Genomic DNA, 25765 nt, shown 5'->3' with positions numbered 1-25765 from the left:
CCCTCTCATGATGTGGTGCTTCATAAGTTACTTCTTTTAAAAAAAAAATATTAATAACATAACTAAAGGTGGGGGGGGGGGATAGTGAGGGAGAGAGAGAGAGAGAGAGGAAAGGCCTATCGGGTATAGCAAGTTTAGACAGCACACACACACACACACACAAGCATTTAAAGGCCATTTTCCCTGCTAAAGCGGGGGTTAGCCTTGCGGGTCCCATGACAATCTTCTCCACTTTATTCTCTCTGTCATTCTCTTCACACCCCAACTTCCCGCTGCCTTCAACATATCTCCCACAACTCCCGTCGGCCCTCCTGCTTTTCTACTCCTCATTGCTCTGAGAGCTTCCTCAACTTCCTTCTCAGTTCTCTTCTCTGCTGGTCCTAAAACCGGGTTACTCTCGATGTTGCTATCCCATTCATTTTCTACATTCAACAGCCTTTCCACATGTCTCTTCCATCTTCCTTTAGTTCCATCTGAGTCCACAACGATTTGTCCCACTTCATCCTTCAAGCAACTCACCCCCGTCACATCAAACCTCTCTCTCGCTATCTGCTTTGCAATCCTGAATACCGCTCTCTTACCATCTTCCGAATCCAAGCATTCTCCGAACATTTTCCTATGGGCCTCCTGCACCTTTGCAACCTCTTTCTTTGCAGCCTTCTTGGCGACCTTATAACTTTCATGCGCTGCCTCTTCTACCACCGTACCCTTCGCCTTTTGCCATTCCTTGAACTTCTTCCTCTTCTCTTCAATCGTCTTTCCAACTTGATCACCCCACAACCATGTTTCCGAGTGCCTCGGTGGTCCTTTTGTCCATCCGCATACCTCACCAACGGCTCCCAACAGACTATCTTTCATTGACATCCAACCACTTTCAAGCTCAACCACATCATCCTCAACCATACTTAGCCTCTCTCTTAATGCTTCCTTCACTGCCACCTCTTTCAACCTCCATACCTTCATCCTCGGTTGGTACTTCACCCGCTGAATTCTCCTCGCACCTTTCACCCTTATATCGCAGACAACCAGGTGGTGCTGTGAAACAGTCTCCTCCCCTGGGATCACCTTTGTGTCCCGGAGGTTTCCCCTCTCTCGCCGACGCACCATGAGGTAGTCAATGGTTGTCGTCGACCCACCTGACGTGTATGTAATAAGCTTATTATCCGCTTTCTGGAATTGAGTATTACAAATCAACAAATCAGCTCCATCAGCAAACTCCAAGATCCTTTAACCTTCTCCATTTCTCACACCATATCCATAACCCCCATGGACTCCCTCAAAATCGTCTGGACTCCTTCCCACATGTCCATTCAAGTCTCCTCCGACCACAACAATTTCATCATCTTTCACATTTTCCATCAACTTCTCTATCGCACACCTGCGGGGCATATCCCAAGATGACTTTCATCAAGAGTTTCCCAATCACGATTCTCACCATCATCAACCTTTCACTCACTCGAGTCACACTCACTGCACTGTCTACAAACTCCTCAGAAAACATGACACCAACAACGTGCACTCCTTCCGGGCACCCTTCTATCAATCCAATGAGTCAGTTACATTATTTGGTCGGGATCTGTGGTGTCCGGGATTAATGTCGATCGGCGCTCTTTCACTTGTGGGGGTGTGACGCCCTCGCGAATCCAGCTGTTGAACACTTTTCAGCAATTTGTGTCTGTTTTCCACGTCGAGAAGATCCCTCGGCTTCACCCCGTCTGGTCCTGGTGCACTTTCCAAATTGAGCTGGTCCAGCGCTCAGTCAATTTCTCCCTGTGTGATGTATCCCTGGAGCCTCCAGCAAAGCGTATTCTATGGATGAGGCACGCGGGATACACAAAAAGGAGAACGTTTCATGAACTCACTGAAGAAGTTCTGTCAAAGTTTTGTAAAAGGATTATTTGGGGCTATTCTCAAATTTAACCCCATGGAGGCCGGCACACAATGAGTGAGAGGAAAACCTGCATAGCGGGGGCACTTACCCGAAGGGCGCAGATTTCAATACCTAATATTGTCATGCTTACAAACCCCCCAACAGAAACAGCTTAACCACTGTCGGGAAAAAGGTTGACATGCCGGGACTCAAGCCTGTGAATGACTCATGAGTTACTCTAACCACAAACTGGTCGCCAGTGGTGTTCTATCAATCCATGCTTCAGCATGATCCAAACCGCGCCGGAAACTAAATAAGATTGTCTTTAATTTCTTCCTCCCCCAGTCGATCTGACGAGGCCGAATTCGACTTGGAAAAATTCTGGTAAACAAACTGAAATGCAGCTCTGAGAAATAATTTTATGGAAATAAAATTCCATCAAAGAATGCACCTTCAGGATGTAAATACACAATAAGAGCAACACAACAAGGTATAACCTGCTCGTGGCCACGACAAGCTGTTCGCAACCATGCACACTGACACGGATGAAGAAGATTTCGGAAATGAGGATTGGGCGAGGGCAGGGTGAACAAGTGAGCAGGGCACTGTTGAGAAGGCAGGTTCGGAGCTGCAGGGCACGAACAAACCTGTGGGCCCATTGGGAATGAGCTCTCTCCCTGTGTGATCACAGACGTCACGAACGATCTCCATCTTCCAAGCCAACAACCGCTCTTATCTTCAAGGTGGAGGGAGGTTTGATTGTGGGGAGTGGTGTCCGGAACCTCCTCCTCGGCGTCAATCGGACGTCAACGAGACGACAACCAGCCATTCTGCACCCTGAGATAGATGTCCCCGTAACTCAGGGCATGCAAATGTACCCCTGGGCCTCTCACGGGGAAGGACTAAGTCTGCAATGTTACCAAAAAGTGTGTGCTCCCAAAAAAGTGTGAATTTATGAATTACTTTACACAAACAAATCCAGTGCAGGTGTGCTTTCCAATAACTGATACCAAACAATCTGCTCCCCCTCCTCCCCCACCCCCCAAACGTCATAAACATATCGCTGCATCCAAAAATCTGGAAACGTAAACTGCAATTCACACGAAGTAATCGTACATTCCTGTTGGTGGAGGGGAGTGGGGGTGAGGAGTGAATGTTATCCCACCTGGTTATCTCTTGTTATGGAGCCTTCGTTTTTCAGGAAATTCAGTCAACGCGGATTCTTGAAATGATTTTCAAGACATGGATCATGCACCATGTACTCTGGCTTCATCAACAAAATGTTGGGATCCTCAAGGTAGAACTCTTTTGCAGTCTTGTGGAGCTGTAAAGTGTGGAAGAGGTACAATTAAAATTATTCACTTTTAAGTTATTCTGCTACATAATTATTTTAACGTCAGGACCACAATTCATCGAGGATCATTCAGGTCTTCAATCGGTTTCTTGTTTCCCCTGGTTCCTCTGGAGAAAGCAAATCCGGTGTTCCTCCTCTGGAAAAGGCAAATCCAGGTGTGCCTCCTCTGGAGAAGGAAAATCCAGGTGTGCCTCCTCTGGAGAAGGAAAATCCAGGTGTGCCTCCTCTGGAGAAGTCAAATCCAGGTGTGCCTTCTCCAGAAGCAACTCAAGAGGCCTCAGAAAAAAACTCTTCCTGTTCTGCAAAGGTCTCATCTTCATTTGTCAGCTCAGGTGCGTGAAGCGAGGGCTCTCTCTCTCCTCCTCCAGACTCTTCCTCACCGAACCCTTCAATACAAAAGGCAACAATACACATTGGTTTCATCATAAAATGCTCTCACTGCAAAGTCAATTACATTAACAAAAATAATAATAATAATAAAATAGCAAAATATGATACATGAGACATTGTTCACCAGTGTTTTATAATAACTTCATAAAATGTGACGCAATGTCTTATCGTACCTTCTTTTCGGAGAATGGAGCGCAATTTTCTTCAAAAATATTTCAACTTTATCATATTCAGTGTTGTCATTTTATCGATTCCTCAAACATCTTGTTATGCCTTGTGTGGTTTGTCAGACAGTTTTAACACTTTTTGTATTTTGTCAACGTCTCTGTCCCCGTCGTCCTCCTCCCCCATATCCACGTTTTCCTCCTTTTTCCACGGGTGTGTGACTTCTTCTTTGGAGAGCTCTCAATTTATCCTCCATCATGCTTACGTGAACATCCTTCATCAATTTTCGATATTCCACATCTCCTTTCGAAGCAAACAAAAAACATTCAAAATGACAAATCAATTACAGAATTAAACACAACTGAAAAATATGAAAAACAAGAACAAATATAAACAACATGAAAAATAAATAAATAATCCAGATTTTCATTAAAATATCAACATCTTACTCTAATGTCATGTACGTTCACAACGTGCTTCTCAATCCTTTTAAATTGCCATTTACAGCTCGACACTGGACAATTAACAGCAATGGCATATCTGGTAACAGAAAAAAACAAAAAAATTATCAGAAATTTTTCACAAAAAACATTTATCTGAATGATAAAATCAAACGATGATGAAACCGAGCTGTAATGACAAAAAAATACCTTTTTGATGGAAATTTATTTGATGACATGGCAGTTTTACTCTCACATGACGTCAAACCATGCACCCCACGTAGGAGCTGCACGAGGTGATTCGTAACACTCCCACATTTATAGCAAATCTTTGGATGTTTTGTCTCAGGATAAGGAGGGGTTAAACAAACAATTGAAACCAATACTTCGTTGAAAACATAACTAATTACACACACACACAAAAAAGTCAGGAACACAAGTAAACACTGAGATGCGATGGACAGGAGTGGCCTTTCAGATTTTTTCATGCTTTTGGAATGTTTTGCGGAATGAAGGGTTTGTGGTGGCCGAAGTGCAAATGCTGCCACCAATCTCGTCATAAAAAGTAACCCGACTGCAGGACGTCCGCAGACACAGTTGGGCACTAGATATGGATGGCTGTTGGCTCACAAGGTGCTCCTTTGACCTTTGTTCTCACGCAAGGATCTGTGGATCATTGTGAATGTATCAATGTCATTCTTTCCCTCTCTGCATCCTGAAATGTGATTGGTCGCACCAGCTGCCACAATATTGTTGTGTTCTCCTGACGTTCTGCAACCACTTCTCATTCCCTTTCAAAAATGACTTTCCAGAAGCGGTGCATCTCTGTGCGATACACACAGGGTTTGCTTCGAGCCCAAGACCCAGCAATACACTGCCTGCCAGCAAGGCCCGGGTTCACACGAAGAAGCCTTTGAACCGCAGCGAACTCAGTTCTCCGAGCACGCTTCTTTGTCACCTGATGACACCCTCTCCCGGCACGGGGCATGTCGGGCTTACGTATCGGCACAGTCTCATGTGCTTGGCCATCCACTCGTTCCTCTCTCACGTTGTCTCTTCGGGTTCCCTTCGTCTTACAACCTCCGGGAACCACTGGGCAGGCATTGTCTATCGTACTGCATACCATCAACTGCGAAAACGATCTCAAGCTCGGCTTGGAGGTCCTCAGGACTTACCAAATACAAGTGACCGATGAGATGAACTAACCGGTGCTCGCTCCAAGCTCTTTCCCCTTTCGGTAGCCCTTTAACATATCCTACAATGTCCTTCCACCTGTCACCACCATACTCTTCACCAAAGTCAGCCGGGCCAGCTTCCACACAGGGTGGGGGAGCCTGGACCCCCGTCACCTGTGTAGGAAAGGCCGTTTTGTCCCTCGGTGTTTGTCTCGTCTCATCTCCGGTGACTTTGTTTCCTCTCGGGGGCACCCACAACGTAGGGAAGAGGCCATCCAGTGTGGTATTTCCCTGGGCTCGCTCTGTCAGCTTGGAATCGACAAGAGCTTTATCAACGGCCTGCCTCCCTTTCCCCTAAATGGCTTCCAATGACCATCCAGGCAAGAACTGAGATAACACTTGATTGATGAATTTAACTCCATTGTGTATCAGTTGAGCCTCGTTGACAGCCATGGCATACACCTCCTCCTCGTTCAAACGTGCCTTCACCCACACAGGTCGGTTTGACACATGGAACTCAAAGCGGTGCACCTTACGCCTGTGCCAAGACCAGTCCGACTCCCAAAGGATCTTCCACAATCCTCACACACTGACAAGCACCCTTGAGCCACCTGTGGCTCCGGTTCCGCACTCTCAGGGACAGCCGCAGCGGTGGTGTCCTCATTTCCACGGACTATGCTTTCAGCAAGCACTGCAGAGATTGTCAACCGCTGGAAGGAAGAGTGCATTCTGGACCCGCGGCAAGCCCGACCTCGACTTGGTACACCCCTACCAGAGGAATGCTCCGACTCTCGCGGCGTGGACGCGGGGATCTTCGGCACATTGAGGCGAGAACCCAAAGACATAACGGATAGATTGACAGCAAAGAATATACAATGCAGAATCGTTTGCACTTCGAACTCTGGAACCAAGCTGTTAGCCAACACACTTAGACACACACTCAGACAAAGAAAACCCAATGAAAAGAAAAGGACTTTTGCAGCCAGGGAGGAAGGGGGTTGAGGTTTTAGTTTTTCGGTGCGTGAGCGTTTCGGGGGAAGGGATGCTCCTTGGTGCGGTACCCGACAATGGTTGCGTAGTTCGGGCCACAGCCGCACGTGTCGAGGTCGTGTGTCTGTAGGAGGAACTTGAGTGGAGAAGGGCAGAGTCCAGAGGGCGAGGGTGGAGCAATAGGCAGGACGCTTGGTCGACGTCGTGTGGTCGGAGACAACTCGCAGGAACACACACTTCACTCCTCCTTCAATTCCTCCTCAATTCTCTTCCTCAATTTTTTTTCCTTCTCCGACTCTTCCCACACGAGTCCTTCTTCGCCCCAACACGATAACTGAAATGCGTCACAGTGTCAACCATGTTTCGTGAAATTAACTTCCTTATCTCCGATTTGTTAATTTCTTTGATTTCGTCCTCGGTAACCTCACGACGTCGCTCTTTTCTCATTAGCATTTTGATTAGTTCTGGCCAATGCATCTCAGCAGCGCTCAATGTGAGGAATATGTTGGGTGTTTCAAGTTGTTTTATCATTGCCATAACTTTGTTTTTTGCCTGTTGGAAGTGAGGACTTGTTCCACGTGTAGCTTTAAAAGCTCTGTACCCCACATATTTTGTCGTTCAATTTCATACTTATCAACATGTTTCAGAAACTTCACGTCATATTTTTTTACGGTTCACCTTTGACTTCCGAAAGAACGTCGTCATTGACCGCTTGATTTCGAGGGTTTCCTTTACGACACAGAGGAAAAATACATACGTTGTATCTTCGTGGAATCGTTGATCGACACCTTCAATCCGTTGGTTGATATAATTCGCAAAACTTACACTTTGTGGTTGATATGTGGACAAATAACCACCAGAGCCAGATGGGAAGAGATGAGGGAAAGCTGTTTCCTCGAGGTACTGTGAGGTTTCCCAATATACGAATTTGCCATCAGCTCCGGTGCTATTATTTTTTCTTGTCGACCAGTTTTTGATTTTTTAGTTGCTGTATGCTGTTCCTGTTCTGTGATTCCATAATAGCGATAACTTCACTGATCACATTGGGTGTATTATCACGTGTCAATGGGTCTCTTGCAGTATCATCGGAAATTTCGTTCAGATAATGCGGAAGGGCATAATCATCCTCGGCCACGTTGTCTTCGGGTTTCTCGTTGTCTTTCTCTTGATTTAAATCGGGCAATTCAACATTGTCATCATCAGTGTCATCTTCGGATTCAGCATGTTCTTGTTGTTGGTCATTTTTATCGTCCGCCATATTGTGTTTGGCATCGTGATGTTGATTTAAATCTTGCAGTTGAAATTCAACATGAGAAACTCGAGACAAGTTGTCCTGGCATCGCGTGTCATCGTGGATCTTTTCATTCAGGACAATATTTGCGTCTGCAATCTCAATTCCACATGTCCTAAAAGCGTCATTGTGGTCCATTGAACAATCCTGATTATTTTGTGATTCGTTAGGTTCTCCATCACATTCACTGTCATCTTCAGATTCGTCGAGTTCGGGTTGTTTCTCTTTCCAGTCAGCCTGTTGTTCCACGCGTTTTAGCGATTCCGATACAAATTGTTCTACCGTCTCGTGGTTAAAGTCTATGTCGCTGTACAGATTGTTATTTTCCTTGAAAGACTGGAAATATGCAAGAACTTTCTCTGTGTCTATAACTTCTTCAATATCGGCTCCTGGGTACTCTGGTTTACGTTTCAATGCACATGGAATAAATTTTTGATCGATTGGTGCGAAATTTTGCATAGTTTCCTCTATCTCTGCTTCCACATTGATTAGGGGTCCCATAACTTTCAGTTCTTCCGAACGTGGGATGTGTGCAGTTCGCATAAACGGTATAACACGCTTGAGAGTATGAGCTTCCAATCTATTTAGATATCCATGTTTCACGATAATGTCAGCAGGTAATTTTGGGACCAGAAATTTGACCTCCTTTTCATTGCAACTTGGCGTTTTACCATTTTTAGCTCGCCTATTCGAAGAACAGAGAGCTATAGTGATACACCCTGTGTGAGCGTCAGCGTCAGCGTGAGCGTGTGTGAAAATGTTAAAGTTTTTGATGCAAGTTATTTTTTCCTTTCTAATGTTTTTATCAACAATACTATTTTTATATGCCCGATATGTATATATATATATATCGGGGCGTATTCTGTGATACCGGTTGTTGGTCCGTCTGTCTGTCTGTCTGTCTGTCCGTCCGTTCCTGTCCACACTCTAACTCCCAAAGTTTTCAACGTTCACGTTTCATATTTGGTACATAGGAACAGACTGTGGAGACGGTGTGTCGCGACATAGGTTCGTCATCTAAAGTGGTTGCCATGGCAACCAGGATGCTGTTTCTGTCCGTTCATGTCAGCACTCTAACTCCCAAAGTTTTCAACTTTCACGTTTCATATTTGGGACAGAGTTACAGACTGTGGAGACGGTGTGTCGTGACATACGTTCGTCATCTAAAGTGGTTGCCATGGCAACCAGGATGCTGTTTTCCATCCGTTCCTGTCCGCACTCAAACTCCCAAAGTTTTCAACTTTCACATTTCATAGTTGGTACATCGGTACAGACTGTGGAGAGGGTGTGTCGCGACATACATTCGTCATCTAAAGTGGTTGTCATGGCAACCAGGATGCTGTTTTCCATGTCGTCGCACAATTATGTATATACCTTCTTGTAAGGGCATATATTTGCTCACTTGCGCTCTTGTTACTGATTACAATATACAAATACATATATTGCTTTATAATTATACTTCACTGCAATGCTTTATAAAAAAATATTAATTATTAGACTCGTCTTTTAAAAACGATAAATGTATAAACAGTCGAGCATTGGGTGGCTTTGACACGAACTCTGGTTTATTATCTGCTTACACGTTTTCTTATTCGCCATGCTGACAATGACCTGAGAATGATAATAAGCTTGTCCATTTGTTCCTGCGAGAAAGTAGGTTTCTGACCATCGAGTGAGACTTTGTCCACCGCGACTCGATGTTTATAATGAAGATCACTGACACAAATGTAGACATTATGGGTAAGGTCAATCACTTTGTCATTCAATGTATCAACAGTAGCAAAAATACGTTTCCATGATTGATTGAGCTGTTTTGTTTCTAAACGTTTTGATCCTAAACGTTTTTGTTTCTGTTCATCGGTTTCTTTGAGTCGTAATTTGACCATCCGTCTTGAATCCTGAGAATAACGCCGATTTTTCAGTTCCTCAGACAGTGTTGGGCACAAAAGCGATAATCCGATAACAGATAATTATCGAAGTTTCCCCTTTTTTATCGGACTATTATCGGAAGTGAACTTCCATTTATCGTTATCGGACCAGTTAACTTCCGAAAACTCGATTTTTTTTAGTCCGATAATGTTTGTCCGATAAAACGAAGCGCAGGAACATGAGGAACAGCTTCGCCGTCTGCAAGCCACTGGTCGACGTCCTGGTAGCAGCCATCTCAACAAAAACTCAAAAAGAGACAAAGAGCAGATGCTTATCATCATAACTTACTTAACAATTAAACACATACAAGGGTACCCAGCAGATCATTCGTGGGGAGGGGAAGAGAAATCCTCTCGCTCACCAATTAGAAGTTGTACGTCAAATAAAACGTCCTGAAATGTATGAGTGTGCATTGTCTGTTGCCAGCGCCCAGCCTTGCCGTGCTCCCACTCGCAAACAGGCCACAACACCAATCGGCGTGACCCCCAAGAATCAGGCACGCCAAGAGCGGGTCTCAAGCAGAAGGAGCGATAACAGTCCGAGCATCACCCACTGCCAGCAGCCACAACCGAGGGACAGCTGTTGGGAGCTGTGAGAAGCTGAGGCGCTGTGAGGTTTGAAGGTTTCATCAACTGTCACCAGCTCAGCTACCTTCTGATTGGAAATCGACAAAACAACCGTCTGACAAGAAAGAAATCGACGAAACAACCGTCTGACATGGAAAAGCCATCTCACTGACACCGACTCACTCACTGGAAAAGCCGTCTGACTGACTCACTGTCAACCGACCCGCCAAGAACGGACCTCTCGTCTTCTCTTCATTGGCGGCCCGTCTGGGCGGGCGCAGACTCCAGCCAAATCCACCCCGCCCCATTGCGAATCATTGCCGTGACAACCCGCATGTCCCGCGATTATTTCTGGCTTACGATGTCATGTTCGTGGTGCTGGACGAACGGCAAAAAGCAGTCATCTGTCAGAATTACTGAGCGAAAACGTGAAGCGCTCATAAAACATCAACAACAATTATCACCTCAATGTTCGGCCCGATGTGAAAAGGAGCCAGTTAGCGTCGATAGAGCTGCTGAACGGGGAACCAAATGTCGACGGGAAAAGGCGAGCGTCGGCGTCGGTGAAAGAAACTGGTGTCGAGCCTCCGTTGGGCTAACGCTATCTCAAGTACATGAATGTGTCTTTTGTTAAGAGAAAAAGGAGCTTTCCATAAGAAATGGAATCTCTTCTTTACCCTTCTCAACGCATCACATTTAGAATCCCACCACACATGGGGCTAGGTCTATCCTGGACATGCATTTAGGGGAATAACTATCTGAGGACCCAGATGTTGGTATGCATTTGTTGGATCGGATTCTGAAATCCGAAACAAATTCTCAAATCCGTAGGATTCCCAATGGCACATTTACCAAATCTATGTCGAAAGATTATGGCACAGTTTTCTTTTTCTGAATGTGTGCTGAATACTGATGCGTTTGCTCAACATAACCTTAAACTTGAGAAACAACCTGCAATAAATAAGCACTTAATATCCCTGAAGATATACATATATATAAATATACACACATATATTTCAAGGTCTACCTGCACGGTTCGAAGAAATGGCAGAAAAAGTTTGAATTTGTATCGGGAGTTCATCATGAATGAAGGTGTCGTCGCATTGCTGCCTGACAATGCTAAACCTAACACAGCAAATGTCACTGAATGCAACACTTGTGCAGATGCGGTGACAGGTTCCAAGCCATTTACCTTCCAGCCCCGATCTGTCACCTTGTCATTTTCACCTCTTTGGGCCATGTGATAAACACTCGGATGTCATCGACGTTGGTAGTCATGACGTGAAGGGCGATGTCTTGGTCGCTGCGTCCCCTTTGCAAAGACTTGAATGAAACTATCCTTAAAAGTATCGCCGCACTGATGGGACAAACCTGTCCGTGTTGTTGGGGAATCTTGGAGAAATATAGTTTATAGTATATCGCATCGAAGAAATATAGTATAGAAACATAGTTTATAGTATATCGTATAGAAGAAATATAGTATAGAAATATAGTTTACAGTATATCGTATAGAAGAAATATAGTATAGAAATATCGTAAAAATCGTTTTTCGAAAATGATTTCTTTGCGTGGAAAATAAAATGCAGGTAGACAATGAACTGCCTCAGCACAAACTTACAAATATGTAAAACCACAAGGAACAAACTGCCACATTATCAGGAGTGTGGCACTGACAATATTCATGAAAGAAAGGGATTCGTTTCCATCATACCATGAATGGAAATATCCATTTGGTTTGCACTCCAGCCTGGGTTCGAGTCCCGACCCAGCTATAAACTGTCAACTCGGTGTTTCAAAGTCAGGGTGATTCATCAATGTGTGTGTGTGCTGTTAAACTAGACGTCACATCTTCTAGAGTCACATCGTCACATCTCTCCCCCTCCTCTCCCCCCCCCCGCCTCCTCTCCCCCTCTGAACTCTTTCCCTCCCAACCTGCCATCTGCAAGAGCCTGGTGTATCGTCTTGCATTTCTGGAGAGTTTATGCGATGGAATGATGAGGGAATCGCTGCCAAACATGGCATCTTTCTCCCCGGCAACTGTTACTATGACTTCTTCCTCTGCACACACATCAACAAAAGGGTCAAAACATTCAATGCCATTGTCATCATAATCTCCATCATTATCGTGCGTCCCAACACAATCGAGAATGAATCTGTGTGTAATTATGCTTTGTATGGTGGCAACTGGCACTCGGAACTGCTTCGAAATGGCTTTGTAGCCTTTCCCCTCCTCGTGAGAATTCACAATGCACAACCGAAAGTCCTCACTGACTTCTTTCTTCTTCGCCATGCTGACAATGACCTGAGAATTATTGCATCAGCTCCCCTTAATTTATAGTCTAATAGCAGAATGTTGTTCTATAACATTCCTCACTGTACATTCAATAGACCACATTTGTGATGCATTCAGATTGTATGCACACATCTTGGAATAATTGCAAAACATTACAAAGAATCTAAGGATTATCAAAAGCCTGTGCATTATCACAACATTGGCCTCAATTCTGAGACTTGGTATGGGGTATGAATAATTTTGGACAGGCATAAAAACAGAAATCTTAACATTTTTGTTATGCTCATAATGTTGAGGCAAAATATATGTGGATTTTCACTTGCCAACCAAATGTCCTTGGGTGCAGTGAAAGTTCCACCACTCCAGCTTGGAGGTATGAGATAAATGCAAAACTCTCAGATTTTTCATTGGGTATGAATAATTTTGGGCTTAATTGTATATATATATATATATATATATATATATATATATATATATATATATATATATATATATATATATATATATATATATATATATATATATATATATATATATACATAGGCTCACACAATTTTAATAACAGAAATTTTTTTGGTTTTTGTTTAAAAAAAGGAAATTCCATGACGCTTGATGCGGTCACAAATCTGTTTTTGATGTCTTCTGTAAATTTCAAACGTATCATTTCATCAAGCTTTTTTGAATAAACTATTCGCTGCCTTTTCCCTGGCTGCAAAAATGAAAAACAAACAAAAATACATTCATCAATGTATACTGAAAAATAAAGACATAACGTAATGTGCACACCAAAGGTTGTCCCAAAAGTCTCCATACATCGGGGAAATTAACTCTGTTCGCAAAATGTAACTTTATTTACAAAATGTTCTCCACATGATTGCCATTTCCTTGTAAACACACACAAAGTCGTCTCTCCCACTCATGGTGAACTCGTGTCAACACATCTGGCGTTATGCAAGTAATTGCACTTTGAATGTGTTCCTTTAAAATTTAAATGATCCATGTTCTGAATCTTTTCCTTGGACACCATGGCCTTCAAGTGCCTCCACAAGTAAAATTCGAGTGGGTTGAGATCTGGGGATCTCGCAGGCCACTCCACAAGGCCATGGCGACCAATCCAAGAACGCAGAAACTGTTCATCCCACCATCGGCGTATGCACATACCATAATGAGGTGGTGCACTGTCCTGCTGGAAATGACGTGGGAATTCTCCAGCCTCGTTTAAGAGGGACGCCCTGATGTTGGCTTGCAGCATGTTGAGATAAATGGCGGCATTAAGATTTGTGTCAATGAAAACAGGTCCAACAATTTTGTTGCCCCATATCCCACACCATACCACCACTTTTCCGGCACCTTGAATTTTTGACGGACTCATCCAGTTCGGGTTGGTAACACTCCAGTGACGTAAGTTTTGGCGATTGACTTCTCCATTGATGTATAAATTGGCTTCATCAGTAAACAGGATCCCAGCTGTGAAGTTTGCATCACCGTCCAATTTGTTTGGAGCCCATTTGCAAAATTCCAACCTCCTATCTGGGTCGTCTTCACGAAGATGGTGGAACATTTGCATTTTGTGTGGATGCCATTTTTCTTTTTCCACGATGCGCTGGATACTTGATCATTCTGCTGACACCGCTTTCTGCAGACAATCGTCGTATGCTTTTTGTTGGATTCCTTGCAAACGCTGCAGCACCATGTCGGTTGTACCTTCGTCAGTGGATGTTCGTGGACGTCCACGTCTCGGTTGGTCCGCAACACTACCAGTCTTTCTGAACTTCTCAATAACTTTGGCAACAGTGTCATGTGTGATATGCTTGCCATGTTTCCTTTTAAAGTCGATTGCAAAATTTGCGACAGCTTCCCGAACCAGCCTTGAGAATGATTTCAATGCGTTCTTCTTTTGACAAAGGCATTCCTGAAGGGAATCTGAAAAAAAAGGAAGATATAAGCTATGTATGAAGAATTTCGGGAGACATTTTGCTGAAAGTGTTAATTTTCCCTATGCATGGAGACTTTTGGGACACGCTGTTTATTTATTTATTTTTACAGAAAAAAAAAATCATTAAAATGCAATAACAGGCCTCTTCATCGTTGGGGTAGAAGTTTTTCTGTTCATCAGTTGAGTCTACAACATCATATTTTGGCTGTTATGTCATTGTCCGTTGTACATGAGGAAAAACAGTGTATCATCACTTTACCTCTGCCCTGTATCTCATCGTTAATCCATCACAATATACTGTATTTATAAAAAAAGAGATCCAATGTGACAGCACACATTGTCCAATGTGCACCCTGCTTCGATGCACATTTTTTAATCATTCAGCATTTTCCTGCATTATTTATTTGACAATTTTTTTTTCTTTTTGACAAAAACAGCATTTACAAACATATTGAAACAACAATATTAAATGATTCCATATACGAGGTCCGTCTAAAAAGTAACGGTACTGACTTCACAGAAATTTTATTCCAAAAAATATATTTAAATTTCCACTTGTCCCCTTCAAAATAGTTTCCCTCCAGTCTCACATACTTGTCCATCCTCTTCTTCCACGCTTCGATGCATCCCCGGATGGCTTCTTCTGGAATCCTCCGGAGCTCCGTCGTCACGGCCCTTTTGATGGCCTCCACATCAGGAAATCTGGTCCCCTTCATCACCCCCTTGAGCTTGGGGAATCGGAAAAAATCACAAGGGAAGTTCGAACCTTCGTTGTGTTTTCTTTCGAAATCCACACATCGTGCAGGGTAAAAACGAACTTTCTTGCATATTTTATTTTGGATTTTGTTTTCAATAACTCACAGGTGTGTCTTTCAGTTGCTCACAGGTGTGTGTTTCGGTGTCACGTTTGGCGTGCCGAGTTATTGCAAAACTATTTGTTGTTTTTATTTGTTTTATATTCCCGCTATTTTCTTTATTTCACCCTTTTCCTCCACAACGATGCTCGAGCATGATCGGTGGTGTATAAAACTAAGAATCCTGAAGGGAATATATTTACATGTATTTCATACATATTTATGTTATGTAAATGCACGAGGTCCGTCAAAAAAGTAATGTGACTGACCACAGAAATTTGATTCCGAAACACATCTTGAAATCACAGCTTGTCCCCTTCAAAATAGTTTCCCTCCAGACTCACACACTTGTCCATCCTCTTCTTCCACGCTTCGATGCATCCCGGGAGGCTTCTGGAATCCTCCAGAGCTCCGTCGTCACGGTCCTTTTGATGGCCTCCACATCAGGAAATCGGGTCCCCTTGATCACCCCCTTTAGCTTGGGGAATAGGAAAAAATCACAAGGGGACAAGTCTGGCAAATACGAGGGATGCTCTCGAGTTGACACGTTCCTCTCCGCCAGAAAGTGTCGGATGCTCAGGACACTGTGAGCAGGGGCGTTGTTCTCCCACAGATCCCCCCTCTTGTCCCCGACTGATCTCATGAGGCGCCAGAGGATCTCCTTGGACACGTATTGATTCACTGTTTCACCCTGTGGTCGAAACTCGAAGGGGACGATGCCCTTGATGTCAAAAAACGCTATGAGCATCACCTTGACCTTCGGCTTCGACATCCTTGCTTTCTTTGGTCTTGGTGATGCCAGACTTTTCCACTGACGACTCTGTCGTTTGGTCTCTGGATCGTATTCGAATATCCACGATTCATCGCCAGTAATGACTCTCCCGAGCAGGTCTGCATCGTCCTCGAGGTGCTCGATAATGTCTTGACGGACAGTGACTCTTTGCTGTTTCTGGTCCTCGGACAACAGCTTGGGGACCATCTTTGCGCACACCTTGCGCATTTCGAGATTTTCAGTGATGATGCTCCAGACAGTGTCCTTGTTGATGGAAAGTTCCTCAGCAATCATCCGCACCGTGAGTCGACGATCTGCACGCACCATCTGCTTCACACCATCTGATTCGAACTGTGAAGTATATTAATCTCAAAGACCACAAGTAACCGTGCCTGGTGTTGGCTTAATGTTAGATTGGTGGGCTTGGTATTTTCGGGTCCTCATTTCAAATCCTGCTTTTTTCTTGAATAGATACCAGGTGTGGTTGACTCAGCATGTCATCCTTCTGAGGTCGGCAACATGAATACCAGCTTGCTGGGATGATTGAGCCATTCGAGTGGTGACCTGTCCTTTGGACAGGAGTGGTGACCTGTCCAAAGTGTAAAAACTCGACAGACAATTCCACTGCAAGGGTCAGATTTACCTGATACTCAAACACTCTGCTCCAGACAAGTCAACACCGATTGGCGGTAACACTTATCAAATTATATTCCCAAAGATAAGAGCTCATACGAAAGTGTCTTCAGTACCTCAATGTAAATATAGCTCAATGACGAAAGCGGGAAATGAATGAACCACGTGATCTCATCGCCTCACGTCACACACGTCGCCTCCATGCTGCCACCTCGTCAGGATCTGGGCGACCACTCCTCATTTTCATAAATTCCAAGGTGAGGCAATGAAAAAAGCCAAGAATTCACAAGGTTTAGGAAAAGCGATGATCATAGAAAACCTATAGTCGGTCGGCACAGCAAAATTCGGTAATGTCAGAAGATCGGGAGCGAAAAATCAAAAATCATTCATGTGATACATATGAACGGTCCACTTGGTCCATACATTGGTCCACGACTCACTAACAAACCGGCATCGTTATCTTCTCGAAGCGGTATCGTTATCCTGGCCCTCCACATCATAGAAACGAACCGAGTCAGTGTCCCGGTCACACATCTCCTTGTATCGTGCATGGCATCTGCCATATTGTAGATCTTCCACAACAACCTTGGGTGGCTGCCATGTGTGGCACTGTGCTCCCTGGCGACTGATGGTCTGCCGTGACAGTTTTCTATTGGCGACTGTTGACGCATGCAGTCGGTTGGTTTGAGGTGTTTTCACCATGTTCACTTCCGAAAAAATCCGTTCTACGCAAGCCGAGGAATGAGGTTGGGCCAGTAAGGTGCACATGAACTTCCCAAGAGTTCGATATGTAAGGTCACCATTTCCGTCTTTCACACTCATGAGAGCGTCCCAGAATTGCACTGGATTCATATCCACACCAAGGCCCTTCACAGTGTCGTTCGCGAACTGAAGAGCACGCCATTCATCATCAAACTTGTCGAGATTCTCCTCCGAAATGAGTTGAGGGAATTTTGCCGCTAATTCTGAAAGGGACGGATGAGGACGATCGGAAGAGAGAGCGGTCTTCGGATCAAGAAACTGTCCATGCATCCGTGGCATTTGTTGCTGCATAGCCATTAGCTTATCCCCCATCAGTGGTCCGGGAAAGCAAGACCGAATACTGTCAACTGGAACAGCAGCCGAGCGACACTGCCAAGGACGTACTGGCTCGAAGAAATGGACCGTTGGGAATAAAGACCCGGCTTACCTGGATTCGAACCATGCTGGACCAATGAGGGAAAAGACAAAGGCGAGCTGGGAACATTTCTACAACAATTATTTATTTACGACAAGCGAGGAAAAGCATGTGGCACAACAAAGGTTTCTTGGGTATGTAACGCAGGGAAAGATGAGAGAGATGTGGGGTGTGGCAATTATACAAGCAACTTGCAAAGCAGACATAGTGCAGACTTGACGCGAGATTAGTCACAGTAACAACAAAAGATCTTCTACAGGCTTACTTGACAGACAGGCGCCAACACACTCAGACACACACTCAGACAAATAACACGCAATGAAAAGAAAAGGACTTTTGCAGCCAGGGAGGAAGGGGGTTGAGGTTTTAGTTTTTCGGTACCTGAGCGTTTCGGGGGAAGGGATGCTCCGTGGTGCGGTACCCGACAATGGTTGCGTAGTTCGGGCTTCATCCACACGTGTCGAGATCGTGTCTGGAGGAGGAACTTGAGTGGAGAAGGGCGGAGTCCAGATGGCAAGGGTGGAGCATTTGGCAGGACGCTTGGTCGACGTCGTGTGGTCGGAGACATGTAGCAGGAACACACACTTCACTCCTTCAATTCCTTCAATTCCTCCTCAATTCTCCTCCATTCTCTTCCTCATGTTTTTTTTCTTTTCCGACTCTTCCCACACGAGTCCTTCTTCCCACTCTTCCTTCATGGTTTTTCCTTTTCCGACTCTTCCCACAACACAAAAAGAAGGAGTCTATCTGCACGTACACTCATGGCATAACTGACTCGGGACAACTATCTGTTGCATGCATGCGGTTCCGAGAACCGCAACACGATATATGCACATATATACATGCACATTCATACATACATACATACATACATACAAACATACATACTAACATACATACAAACATACACACATACATACATACACACATATATACATGCACATACATACATACATACATACATACATACATACAAACATACACACATATACATACAAACATACATACATACATACACACATGCATACACACATACATAAAACACACATACCAGTAATTTTACTCAGTAGTTTTTTGTTTTTTAAAATAAAATCCTCAACTTGCATTACTTTTGTCGCCATCACATATTTCATTTTACGTACGTGCATATGTGAACAAAATACTGTGGTATGTACCTTTGTTCGGTTCCTAAAAATGGGCTCAACAAATTGATGTTATGACCCCCAGAAAAACCCCAAACGACCCCCAGGTTAAGAATCTATGCTCCATAATAACAACATGTTAAAGTGTTATCTGATCATTGTCCGATAGAAATTAGGAAAAACAATAGATCATCACTTTACCTCTGCCCTGGATCTCTATACAATGGCACAAATTTTTGTGCTGAAGCTGCAATTGATGGTCCTGGAAGTTTAAAAAAGAAAGTAAATAATTTTTGGAATAAGAGGAGGATGAAATAAGTGTTAATAAAGGATGGTCAATGTGTTAGGGTGAGTACGGATATAAAAATAACCACGTGTGCACATCATTACACATTGTACACATGCTATGAACATGTATAGACGGCCCATCAGCATCAGTGATGTCCACTTCGGCCAGTGCACATATTACTCGATGAATTGTCATGCCTTTCCCTGAATCACATCATGTGATAATGTTTCTCCCACCCATCCCATAATCATGTAGATTCCAAGAAAAAAATAAATTAAAACGGAATCAGTACAACTGTTTCCATCAATGACAGTGATACAATTAACATAATTACAAAACATCAACATTACTCAATACTTACCACTGTACCTGACCGAGCCGAGCTGACGTTTTCACAACACTGTGACTAGCAGGAATGGATATATGTTTTAACCCAAACATAATGTAAAGTCTCATTCAATGAGATGACATTTTACAAAAAAAACATTCTGATGAAAAAAATAAAATGCAACAGCCCTCACATGTAACAACTCAGTTCCTCATTTTCTATTCCATTATTAAAACTTGTGTTATATAGATATATTTTTTATATATTGTCCTCAAAGATAATATTAAACAATATATTAAAATCAAAGATTGTAGAGCTTTGCCCTCCTCATTCTCCGACTCATCCTCCAGCCTCTCCTACAGATGTTTTGTTTTCTTTGCATGTTTTCCCCCTTTTTTATCCGCTGATGTTTGAGTTGTCAACTTTTGAAGGGGTCTCAAATGAGCTTCCAACATCAACACTCGCGCAGCTTTCATTCGTCGTTTATACTGCACATCTCGTTTCAAAAAACACAAAAAACATTCAAAACGACAAATCAATAACGAAGGGAAACACAACTGTAAAATACAAAAATAAACATTGATAACATTTTAAAATAAATCAATCAAGCTTCTCATTAAAAAAAATTAACATCTTCATTTGATGTTATGGAGATTAACAAGGTTTTTATCAATTCTTTAAAATTGTCCTTGACATCCGGTGACCACGTAGTGAAGAGGAATGGTATATCTGGGAACAGGAAAAACAAATAAATATTTCACAACATTTACAATAAGCTTTTATCTGAATAACAAAAGTGAACGATGATGAAAAACAACGAGCTGTTATTACAAAACAATATACGTTTTGGAGGGTGATTTATACATTGTCATGGCAACCTTCCTCTTGCTGAACTCCATGCCATGAACACTGCGCAGGTGCTGCATCAGGTAGTGGGTAACTTCGCCACACTGACAGCAAGGGCTCTCATCTTCACTTTTGGGTGCTGGTGCATCAAGTGAGGGCTCCCTCTCTCCTACTCCAGAATCCACTTCACTGAACCCTTCATTACAATAGACAACATCACACTTTGGTTTCATCATAAAATGCTCTCCACTGTAAAGTAAATAACATCAACAAAATATAATAATAAAAAAGAGCAAAATATGACAGATGAAACATTGGTTATCAGTGTTTTAAAATGACTTTTAAAAACGTTGTGCAATGTGTTATCACACCTTTCATTTGAAAGTACCTATTATAATTCATGTCAACTTTCGTTTGAAGTATTTTAATTGAGTGATTCTCGTGCACGTACTGATGTACATTTTTTGCACCGACTTCATCACTTTTAAGCTTCCGTCCCCTGTTTTTAAAAGTTTATAAAATTTATCGCAGTCCCCATCCACACCCTCGTCCCTGTCACAGTCGTTGTCATCGTCATTCTTCGCCTCCATCAAATGGTTTCTTTTTTCGAGGTGCTTTCTTCCTTTTAGTACAGCTACTCAGCACCAGAATCTTTCAGGTTTTTGCAGAAAGCATGAAACTTTGCACAGGGCAAACCTTTTGCCATTTTCACGGCCAATTGCTGTTGCCATCTCAAGCACGGGAATGTATCGGAATTCCTTTCCTGTTCCAAACGCTATCCATAGTTTTTCAAGGTTTTCCAATTTCTGAAAATGAGCCACAGCCAGAACAACAACGTCCGTGTCAACAGTCCTGATCATCACATCTTTAAAACCAGAATTCAGGGCATCTTTCACATGGAGTAGAATCCTGGTGTCAGCCTCCTCATGTGAGCAAGGCTGCAGTCCATCCAAGTTGTGGTTCATATTAGAGCTGACAACTGACTCATGAACATTGACACACTCTCAGCACCTAGGAACTGGAAGAGTTCATCCTTGTTGTCATCATTGCGAAGGAAGTTTTTCCAATTGCCTGGCAGCTTCACATTTGGAGGCACACGTCTACGAGCCCCTGTCCCTCTATTTTCTCTTGCTGAGAGCTTCAAAGTGTTTCTCCGATAAACATCCCAAACAATATCGACTCGAAGAGACCTTTCCAGCTCTGAAACTACATATGGTACAAATACCTCCCTGGCATATTCCCCAAAGGTCCTGGATTCTCCCACTGGCAGAAAGTGCACCACTGCAGCACCATCAATTATTCTTCCTTCAGCAGTTGGGGTATTCAAGTGGGCTGATTTTCCGCCGGATTTAAGACATCCAAGGAGATCAGATTTCTTTCCTTGCCGAAGTTTCCCTGCTGCAGATAATGATGGTGGAAATTTCTGATTCTCGTGCTTGAAAAATTTCTCTAGATTTCCTTCTCTTGACTGGCTACCGATGTACAATCAAGCAAATAAAAAACAGTCACTTGAGTTCAGAGATCTTCTGCTTATCCTTCGGTTGGGCCGCCTCGTTCGGTCGACTGAACTGAGAAAAACTGAGAATTTGTTCGTTCATACACAAGCATCAAACCACATTATTGTATCCTATTTTATTAATTATTTTTATTACGGTCTGAATTTGGAACGGTAGTTCATGGACACCTTGTATGCCAATGAAAACAATCCGAATCAAATCCTACCATTCAAAGTACTGGAAAGTACCGATAAATATCACAGGAAGAAGTTGAAGAATAAATTGGAAAGCAAATAGGCCAACTGTTACAACTCAGAAATGTAACAACCACACCACGTGATCTCCGTAACAACCACATCACGTGATCTCTGTAACAACCACACCACGTGATCTCTGTAACAACCACACCACGTGATCTCTGTAACAACCACACCACGTGATCCCCGTAACAACCACACCACGTGATCTCTGTAACAACCACACCACGTGATCTCTGTAACAACCACACCACGTGATCTCTGTAACAACCACACCACGTGATCTCTGAAACAACCACACCACATGATCTCTGAATCAACCACACCACGTGTTTTGTTTCAATCCCGAACATGTTCCCTTCATCCCCGTATTCCATTGTGGAGCGATGACCCCAATGGTGTTTATCTCATTCTTACAGGACACATGAACCACCATGAGACCCCATGTAGGACGAGTTTATCTCCCATCCCTTACTCGGCGGCCATATTGATTTTACTTCTCGATTTTACTTCAATTTAATTCAACCACAAACGACACGTGACCTCTTTGTCTCCTTTTATTGTTTGTCCACCAATTGTAATCAAATAGTGGGGCAGATAACCTCATATATGGAATGTATTGTGCATTTTATGACTAAAGCATGAAATTTTCAGCAGTGTTTGTATATACCATAAAGTTTATTTTCAGACGTGGAGCCACTTCAGATTTGACTTCTGAGCCCTATAAGAGGTCATTGACCTTGGACGATGAAAAATCTTCATTTTTGGCATTATCGCACGAAAAACCTCAATATACACCACTTTTTTAAAAGCTATTTTACCTGTTGCTGCACATACCTCTTACTTAGACTCCACATATATCCTACAGGTTACATTTTAGATGCAAACAATGACCTCAGCCAGTGTTTATTTTGGCTGGATTAAACAAGTTTAACATGTGTGCATCTGTATCAATTATCTGAAGAATAGTGATGGACAGGGTGATAGTAATATAGTTCAGGCCATGTTTGTCCATGTTTGTCCTCTGTAGATGATCTCACAGTCTCCTGAACATGAGCACAGGGCAGTGCACATGAGGGCTGCCTTGTTGCACTTGCAGCGCCCCGTGCACCCCTGCTTGCACCCACGGTGTATCAGTTCGTAGCAGGATTGTGATGCTTCTGGAAGGGTGGTCCAGAGTGTCTGCCATCCTGTTGCATCCTTTACCCATCCCCAATCAGAAGGGCTTGCGAGCTCAGGGTCAGGAACTAACGCCTGGTTCCAGATGTTGGCCTGGAAGGTGGCACCCATGATGTGTTGCCTCAGAGCAGCCTGTGTGGGTGGGATATTCTCCAGGGTCCTGGACTTCTGAGTGAAGAGCTGTTTCCTTGCTTCATTTACCTCAATGGTGTCGCTGGTTCTGTCGTACATCAGCACCACGAAGCGCTCCACTAGTGACATGGACAGATCGCTCACACCACCTGGCACCCGTGAGAGCTCTTCAAAGGCCTCAGTCACTTCAGGGAGAGCCGTCCACGTGTCCCAGGAAGTCTTCTTTCCCCTGCCGCCGAATGCAGAGACAGTGTCGCATCCTGTGATTGCATGGAAGACTGGGAGAGTGTCACAGGTTCTTGGATCCAGCTTGCCAACCACTTTGTGCACACCAATGTACCTGAAACTGACGCCAGCACCAAGAGCTATCCACATTTCTTCCGGCTTTATCTTCAGGAATGCAGCCACAGCCAATACCACGACATCAGTGTCGACCGTGCATATGGTTACTTTTGTGCTCCCTTTCTGCACAACATCTTCCATACTGAAGCGTTGGCAAACTCCATTGTTGATGTCGGATGACACTTGCAGGAGGCGGTCATATGAGACACACATCTCGAGATGGAAGAGTGTGTCAATGAGCCCCTCTTGCGTGTGACAGCATGGACTTTCAGTGCAATGTAGAGTGGAAGTGGAGTTTCACGGTCACGGCTGTGACGCAAGGTGCTTGATGACTTCACTGCTCGTGCATGTTTGACACTGTTGAAGACCAGCAGCTGTGACACAGTTAGGGCGGCAGTTGTGGTGGCTGTGTCCACCAGCTGGGTCTGGTGTTTGATGTTGGCCCCATCCTGAATCATGTTCACCAGAGCCAAGAGTGTTGGTGGAACCGCTGCTTTCTGACATTCGGGCTGGAATGATCCATCAAAGGTGAACTTGGTGTCGAACATCTCTTTGCGCAAAACCTGTGCTGCTCGCACCAAATGCATGGCATCACTGTCATGGTCACAGGCCTTCCTGAGAGCATCTCCAATGTCTTCTGCAAACGTCAGAAGTGTGTCTCTCCCTTGTGAATGTGCTCTTAGGTCAGGGAAGGCAGACACGAGTCAGATCTTCAATCTGGTGGTTTGAATCCGAGTCTCCACTGTGGCACCAGCTGTTCCAGTCGGACCTTGTACAGGTCACCCAGGTCTGCCAGCTTGAAAACAGGAGCACAGTCGTCGCCACGCGTGTCCTCCATGAATGCCACCAACTCAGCAAAGGCGATGCCTTGCAGACGAGCATCATCCCCATACTCATCCTTGGAGGCAGCTTGTCTGGCTCTGTTGTAGAGAATGCGGAGGCAGTTGCGGTGATACTTGGCGTCGAGGGCAATCATGTCCCCGGGGGCAAGTTTGGCCAGCAGCTCCGTGTCCTCCAGCTCTAAGGCACACTTCCGAACATTGATGTCTATCTGTTTGGTTGACGCTTCATGTAGGCCTTCAGAGCCAGCTGACTCATTGCAGAAGAAACACACAGGCTCTGTGAGCTTCACGTGGCTGTGAGCAGACCGTGTGTGAACAGTCGAACCACCACTTGAACTCCGCTGTACTAGTCGCTGAAGCTTTGTTTGGTTGTACTTTAACCGGCAGGTTTTATGCCACAGAGCACTGTGTGCAATCAGCGTGGCCTCTACGCCACCTCCATCGTCCAATCTGTCCAGATTCAGCTCAGTCGGCATGTGGCCAATGTCCTCAAACTGGAGGAGGTCCTTTGCCAATAACACAGAACCGCTACCCACAGGTTTCTTGCTGGATTTGGCTGGACACTGCAAGGCATCCCATGTTTCTGCTTGGCAAAGAATACAAAGCTTCCAGTCAGTTGGGCAAGGTGGCTTGGGTTGTTTGGATGTGCTGCAAGGTTGAGTTGGATCTATCAAGACATGGCGTTTTGACATGGTGACAGCGTCCTCCACTACCCTGTGAATATAGTTTCTTCAGGCTTGCCAACACCAGTTGTTAAACAGTTCTATAATCTAAGGATAGCTGTTAGCAGAACCTCCAGGATGAGTCTGACAGGCTATCTGAAACACACAAAGCATAAATCGTGTTAGCGCAATCTAAGATGATTTTACGTGAAAATATCACATTTAAATGTGTTGGACCAATGAAAATTAAATGATTTAGATCATCAAAGTACCTGAAATTAACCACAAACACTCTGTAGGATATATACACATCTTTATTGGAATAAAAATGCATTGTTTACATCGTTCAACGTGTTTATAATGAAGGATGGGATGGTAAAAAAACAGTTATCTTCGATGTTCAAGGTCATTGACC

At 43.9% G+C, this 25765-nt stretch overlaps 1 protein-coding gene and 1 pseudogene across 8 annotated transcripts in view; one reads left to right on the top strand and one right to left on the bottom strand.

Annotated features, from left to right (window-relative positions):
* LOC147007774 (uncharacterized) overlaps window positions 1-25765 on the top strand; it is a 241636-nt gene that overhangs the window by 187130 nt on the left and 28741 nt on the right. The window lies entirely within an intron of this gene.
* LOC147007775 (uncharacterized) lies at window positions 14079-25489 on the bottom strand (annotated as a pseudogene).

This window comes from Eptatretus burgeri, chromosome 25 (genome assembly GCF_056783735.1).
Source record: "Eptatretus burgeri isolate ZD-2024b chromosome 25, Ebu_testis_v1, whole genome shotgun sequence".
Lineage (NCBI taxonomy): Eukaryota > Metazoa > Chordata > Myxini > Myxiniformes > Myxinidae > Eptatretus > Eptatretus burgeri.
Note: the sequence above shows the minus strand (reverse complement) of the source record. Positions and strands in the feature narration are given on the sequence as shown.